The 7,880-nt window shown below is 32.3% G+C and overlaps 1 long non-coding RNA gene across 1 annotated transcript in view; it reads left to right on the forward strand.

The window, feature by feature from the left end:
* LOC111091736 overlaps positions 1 to 6,867 on the forward strand; it is a 77,786-nt gene extending 70,919 nt beyond the window's left edge. Inside the window, exon 5 of the long non-coding RNA XR_005376011.1 lies at positions 6,798 to 6,867. This is a non-coding gene — a long non-coding RNA (uncharacterized LOC111091736). The remainder of the gene's footprint in view (positions 1 to 6,797) is intronic.
* The last annotated feature ends 1,013 nt before the right edge of the window (positions 6,868 to 7,880 follow it).

Genomic DNA, 7,880 nt, shown 5'->3' on the forward strand with positions numbered 1-7,880 from the left:
GAAAGAAAGAAGAAAGAAAGAAGAAAGAAGAAAGAAAAAGAAAAATCCAAACTGAGGAGCCCGGGTAGCTCAGTCTTACTTAAGTGTCTGACTCTTGATTTCAGCTCAAGTCTTGATCTCAGGGTCTTGAATTAAAAAACAAACAGACAACTCAAACTAGAATGATGCTTACGTAAATAGCTTACGCATACACAGGTTTATATATATGCTTACATATAGATAGATACATGATAGACAAGTAGCAATATTAATTTTTATACACTATGTGCAAAATAGATAAAAATTAAATTTAAAGAAGCATGGCATTTATTATAATCTTTCATCATGTTTAAACAAAAAAATCCTTAATATCACATTTCAAAAAATGTAAGAAATTTTAGTCTTTTATGCATTATCTCTACTTTCTCAGTACATGATATTTTGAAATAAAATCTTTCTCCAAGGACTATATATCCCAATCACACTGTCATAAATATTCATGATGACCACATTCCATGTACTGATTTCATGTAAACAAATTTTATTTAACCTTTCAGCAAGTCTGCTTTCTTGCAGGAATTAAATACCCACAAGATCAAGTATGTTAATAACTAGCTAGGTCAGAAACCAAACAAACTGGGGCATAAAATATCATGTGAGTAAAAGGGAAAACTCAAAGATAAATTTTCCATATTAAAAACTCAGTGTAAGTTAAGTCCTGAATAAACTACTAGATTATTTTTTTTCCACAAAATTAACTTTTACAGTGTGAAGTGAGTAGGCTTTTTCCAAATTAATGTACAATTAATTGAACTAATCAATAATCTTATATTTTCATACACTGTATCATTTTAAAACCACAAATTAAACTGGAAAGGTCATTAGGAATTCTAAGCATTGCAAAAGAGGAAAAGAAGTCATTGGTTTATCTCTACAAATACATAGCTAGTCAAAGACCAGACTTAAGCCACAGATCTCTTAACTTCCATTTATTTTTGCTTTACTATCACACTGTCATTACTCTACCATAAATGCTTCCATCCTTTGTCCAGATCATATTTATAGATTCCAATATAATTTTAAGAGGTGTTGTCCAGTGGAGCATAGAACATGATTTATTCACGGCCATGACAGGGCAATTCCTCCATAATCACTTGTATTCAATGGCCCTGGAAATTAATAGAGTCAATATTATTTGTAGACAATCTACTATAGAAAACCTTGTGAATTATATTAATGGCTTTATTATAACCATAAACATCTTTATGTCTCTCAATAATTAGCATTTAGGAGGCCCAAACACTGCTCAGATGCAGACGGGAAAAATCAACATTAGTTTAAATATGCTTATTGTGCTTGTATATAGTGTTATTAATGGTGGGCATCAACAAATCAGGATAATTAATGATTTATTCAAACTCTCTTTAAAATCCAAGTCTAGTACTATATTTTCATATATTCCTGCATAATTTTGTATTATTTAGAGATAATATTCTCTGCAATTGAAGCAGTGGGAAAACTGATGGATGAAAACTTTACCCAAATGTCTTATCTGTTTTCATTATCACTAAATAAATGCAATCTGCTCTGGATAATCTCTGAACCAGTTAATGTTACAAAGTGAGTATCTGTAACATAAATATGATTGTACCACAGAAGTAAATTTGGAAATAATTTCTTTATGAATCTTTTTAAGGATTATAAATATGTTGATCTTATAAATACTTTTAAAGTGTGTCTTTAAAGGACTATACTCAAAATATCTTAAAATTATTCATATTTTTATATTAATGAATATTAATAAATTTTAAAAAAGATTTATTTATTTATTTATTCATGGCAGACACACAGAGAGAGAGACAGAGAGAGAGAGAGAGAGAGAGAGAGGCAGAGACAGGCAGAGGGAGAAGCAGGCTCCATGCTGGGAGCCGGTGGTGGGACTCGATTCCTGGTCTCCAGGATCATGCCCTGGGCTGAAGGGGGAGCTAAACTGCTGAGCCACCCAGGCTGCCCTGAATATTAATGATCATAAGTAGGAAGAGCCACCTTAAGGTGATTTAAAAACACCAATAAATGTATTGGTGTTTAAATGTATTTTTTTTTGGTTTAAATGTATCTAAATGTATATGTATAAAACAGCTTATATGTAATAACTTCATTTAATAATGTAAAAATGCATTATAGGCATTTATATATAATTATTTGTCATTTATATATGCTGTATTTTATATTATTTATACACATATTTGGAGAAATATTTAGTTGAAACCATTATATTTTTTCATTTCCCTTATTTGATATTTAGAAATATTCTAAAGTAACATTTCTAAATGAATTAATCTATATTTTAATATTCTCATACTTAATTTTTTTTTCCAAAAAGAACAGTTGTATTCAGAAAAAGCCATCCAATATAAAGTACACTAAGACCATTCAGACAGCTAACTCTGGCCAAAAAAAAAAAAAAAAAAAAAAAAACAAAAAAATGCACAGTAGGATAAGTCTATAAAATTGTATAGTCAGAATTCAAATAGACTTAAATTCTCTAATATAAATCAATCAACTTAAAATGATACTTACTTAACCTTATAAAAACTAGTCACCTTCTCCGATTGACTTATTTCACTCAGCATAATACCCTCCAGGTCCATCCACGTCGAAACAAATGGTGGGTATTTGTCGTTTCTAATGGCTGAAGAATATTCCATTGTATACATAGACCACAGCTTCTTTATCCATTCATCTTTCCAAACATTATATGGTCTCATTCATTTGGGGAATATAAAAAATAGTGAAAGGTAATAAAGGGGAAAGGAGAGAAAATGAGTGAAAATATCAGTGAGGATGACAGAACATGAGAGACTCCTAACTCTGGGAAATGAACAAGGCGTAGTGGGAAGGGAGGTGGGCAGGGAGTTGGGGTGACTGGGTGATGGGCACTGAGGGGAGCACTTGACTGGATAAGCACTGGGTGATATGCTATATGCTCGCAAATTGAGCTCCAATAAAAAAAAGACTTAAAGTATGTGAAACATAAAAAATATATATATGGGTGATAACACTGTTCAGAGACACAGACCACATACACTTCTTCCTTGATTACATCTTTTGTATTCTAAGGGCACAAGTTCATTTAGTGAAAAATGAAATATAAATCACTTAGGGTGATGCACTGTAGGTGGATGTATGGAAACACCGCTTTAGTGCACTGTGTTCAGTGTACTTTTTGCACAACTTGTTCAACTATGAATCGCTAGTGAGGAATAGTACATTTGTTAAACATTGTTGGAGTATCAGTAAACTTATGGCCGCCTGAACAATTTAATTTGGAAAACTGAAGAATAATCATATATATTAAATCCTATGAAAAAAATCAACTTGAAAAAGATTTATTATACTGCAAAGCACCTTTTATAATAAACAGGTTTTCCTAATTGAGCCCATTTTATTCTGATCGTTAAACTTATCTGTTTCAGTTGAACTACAAAAAAATGAAAACAAACAAAACAACAACAAAAACTAGTCACCAATTGGTGATGCCACAATCTATTTGGTTATTTTTATCTATTTTTTTTTATTTTTTGTTATTTATTTTTAGATACTGCACAATTTTCTTTTTTTTTTTTTAAGGATTTTATGTATTTGTTCATGAAACACACAGAGATAGAGGCAGAGATATTGGCAGAGGGAGAAGCAGGCTCCCTGTGGGGAGCCCGATGTGAGGCTCAAACCCAGGACCCCAGGATCACGACCTGAACCAAAGGCAGCGGCTCAACCACTGAGTCACCCAGCCGCCCCTAGATACTGCACATTTTTCAACCCTAATTCAAATAGATCAAACTAAACACTTAATTTCATTCATACACGTATTTATTTTATCACCTTGAGGTCTCTTTTCCACATTCCAAAATGGAATAATTTCCCCACTGCATTGCTCACCATTTCACTCTTGTTTTCAGGGTGTTTGTATGTATGGATTCATATGTTACGTTTAATTCAATTAAAATTCTTTCATAAATACCAAGTTTTACTCCATTAAGCATCTCCTCAAATTAGGAAATGGTATTATTTCACAGCATGACTTGTAATGCAATCTAGTCAAACCTTTCCTTGTACTATTTTCGGTGTACTTGTCCTACCTAAAACGTCTTCGTAGCTTGCTTTCTTCATCCATTCCATGTTTTATGCATTATTTCTATGGTCTGTCACCAACATCTTTTCCCCATTTTCTTTTTTTTTTTCTTTTCCCCATTTTCAACATGCTCTGAATGCTCCCTTGCTTATTATCCTCTTAGAAACCCAGAGAGTCCATAATCTAATGTGTTTGGTTTTTTTTTTTTTTTGGTTTCAATTATACCCACAATGAAATTATAATCATTTGAGGTGAGGTATTAACTAATTCATTCTCTTCTTTTCTCTCTACCTCACTTTTTCTCCCCCCATGTTTTTTTTCTATTTTTGAGAGAACTACATATAATATTTTCTTTTTGTTTTTTTTCAAGCATTTAAGCATACTAAACACTAGTGAATTCAATAGAAATATTAATGGTTTTCTTGCTACTTCATTCTTAGAGTTTGCAGTTGATCTCATTCTCAGGAATGAAGAAATTTGAAGAGCTTGTTTTGTGTCAGTTAATGCATTTATATATTAGTATATAACCTTCATGCCTATCTAAGTTGTACATGAATGTGGTATTTTATTATGATTTTAGAGATAAGGTAGAAATTTATTAACATAGAAAGTGGTTCTGTGCAGTATTATTATGAAACAAAAGAAAAACATTGAAAAGGAAGAAAAATAGTACTAGGAAGAAATGAAACCTCCTACTCTCCTTGTCCCATCTGGCAACAATTATGGGCTGTGATTATGGGATGAAGGAAGAGGAGACAGGTTGTATCACTGGGCACTCCTTTACTTCCTATTTATAACACAATTAATCTGGAAAATAAATACAGAAATAACATAGATTACTATTTTCCCCACCTCATCATCCTAATTCAAGCCACATATTACCTTAATATACTTTCTACATTCTAAAGATCTGTCTTGTTTTTCTAAAGTTCTTTTGAGGTTTAACTTATGTCACTATAAAGGTGAGACCCAGGATAAAACACAATATCACAGTACATTTTAAGTACCATGGCATAGAAGAATAATCACCTCATATTTTCTACTTATTATTCATTCATTTCCAAGACATTGTTGCAAAGATATTGAAGACTAAAATACTTATAGGTCACCGGACAATTGCCATTTCAAGACACTCAATAGGACAGTATATTTATGCATTTGAGCAAATGGGCTTTGCTAAGTTATTACCCCAAAAATAGCTGAAAGGAGACAATCTATATTTTAAAGTGTTATGATTAATTCCTTTTGACATGGATTACAATGTGGCAAGATCCACTCTGGTCACTAAATTTGGAGATAGGTTATTTCCTGTTTATTATAAAAAAATCACTAATTAGTGTAAACATTAAAATCAATGATTAACATTTGGTTATTGAAGATAATAAAGGTAATTGTAAGAATAGTGACATTAATAGGTAATAGAGAAATAATATCCTCCCAATTTTTGTACCTGCCTGTCAAATTTATTTCAGAAACAAAATTAATTAAATTTTATCTCAATTTTCTTTCTAACCTTGATTCCTTACCTGAGAGATGATATGTATTAATTGGCTTATTAAGAATCTTTCATAAGCTGCTGCCAAGTGATGTTTAACCATGTTACACTAGGAAATATTAGAACCCCCAAGATCCAGGGCAACAGAAAAATCAGTACATAGCTGGGTCTTCAGTCAAAAAGTTACTCTCTCTGCCAAAAAGGACAAAAATAAAATAGCTTTATCACTCTAAGGAAAAGATGGGTCACCTAGTTCTGATGAAGATGGAAATATATTCATATGAACCTTTCTAAAATATCCAATAATCCCCTTTATAATGAAAATACATAAAGATTACTTTTTGATTTCCAGGTAGTTGTGTAGAGAATTTGCCAGTTTAAGGGCCCTGCCACTTTACCTCTTGGAATTTCTTCTGTGTACCCTAGAGAAATAACTCCAACCTTGACTGCTACCACAGACTAATCAGTGATTTTTGTATATTTAATCTTGATGAAATATTAAGATTTAAATATATAGATATATATTGATTAGGCAATCAAGATATAATTAATTCTGAAAAATGATGGGCAGCCCAGGTGGCTCAGCGGTTTAGCGCCACCTTCAGCCCAGGGCGTGATCCCGGAGACCCAGGATCGAGTCCTACATCAGGCTCCCTGCATGGAGCCTGCTTCTCCCTCTGCCTTCCGTCTCTCTCTCTCTCGCTCTCTCTTTCTCTCTCTCTCTGTGTCTCTATGAATAAATAAATAAAATCTTAAAAAAATTCTGAAAAATGAAAAGAACACTTTTTATGTATCAGGAAATATTACAGAGAGACAAAGGTACAAATGAGTTCATAAGTCCAGCATTTCGGTTAACTACATGCACATTGGGAATTCAGAGTTTGCCTGTTGTATTTTAACACTGTTTATATTTAACTCTAACCTTGAGAGCTTATAATAAGTCTTTGCAGAAGGGTGTTGTCTTTAAATTTGTAATTCATTATGAATTTGATTCTTAAAGTATTGTGTAATCTAATATCTGGAGAAAGAGCCTATAATGAATAGTACAGGAGCACCACTGTTATTTTACAGAAGAGATCACTGATTATCCTTGTTCTCTGAACAAGCTATCATGTAATACTTTCAACAATATTTCCTATAGGCTTTCACAGCTTTTTTCTTTTTCTTTTTTTTTTTTTCCTGAACATCAAGATACTGATCACTGGCTATTGGCTTGAAGTTCTTTGAGTGCTTTCTTCATAGGCAGTAGCATAATCCAAACAGGTAATAGTGGAGCATCTTGTGATAATTTTCTGTTTGCTACTTGTTATTTAAAAACAAAATATCAAAATGCGTATCCACATGGCATATTCTGTTTTCTGATTTTTGGTTTTGTTTTATCAGTATTTTTCATTAATTTATTGTATTCTCAGCACTTCTGTGAATGCCTGGAATATAGTAAACACTCAATAAATAGTGGCTGAATTAATAGTCATTGAACTCTGAAAATCTAGAGAGATTCATAAAAAGCCTGATTCATTAAGTATAATCCAAGTGTATTGATTTAGAGTATATATTTTAGTCATTAATACCCCCTCTAAAAAAATTCTTCACTTTTCCTAAGCAAGAACAAAGCAAGTAGCAATAGAAATTCACCTTGAAACTAATGTTATTGGTTTAAAATGTTAATGATTAGTATTGTGGGTTTTTAGTTTAAACAGAAAGAATTGATTTTTTTTTAAATGGGCTTTCTGTGGGTAAAAACCAGGGAGAAACATTAGTAGGGGAATGATGATGATGTGGGCATAAAAGGCATAAAACCTAGAGTTAAGTGAAAGTTTTTTTTTAATTATTTATTTATTCATGAGAGACACAGAGAGGCAGAGACCTAGGCAGAGGGAGAAGCAGGCTCCATGTGAGGAGCCATCCCATCCCCGGGATCACAACCTAGGCCAAAGGCAGAGGCTCAAGCACTGAGCCACTAGGGCCCCTAAGTAGAAGTTTGATTGTCATTATTAAAAATATTTTCTAGCACAAGAATTAAGCATTTGTTCATTCATTCATCATTTTGTAAATGTCTAATTGCAGTGATAAGAAAGTCATTTCATTTGTTTTGTTTTTTGTTTTGTTTTGTTTTGTTTTTTCCTAAGGAGCATCATTCTATTAAGGATCATGCTTCTTTCAAGACTTCATTTCTAAATATTTAAAGTTCAAACAATTCTCATGGCATTAGGGAATTTGTCTAGTTATTTAAAGATGCAAATGCATTTTGAGGAGAGCTGCACATCTCCAATT

The sequence above is a fragment of the Canis lupus genome, chromosome 22 (assembly GCF_011100685.1).
Source record: "Canis lupus familiaris isolate Mischka breed German Shepherd chromosome 22, alternate assembly UU_Cfam_GSD_1.0, whole genome shotgun sequence".
NCBI lineage: Eukaryota > Metazoa > Chordata > Mammalia > Carnivora > Canidae > Canis > Canis lupus.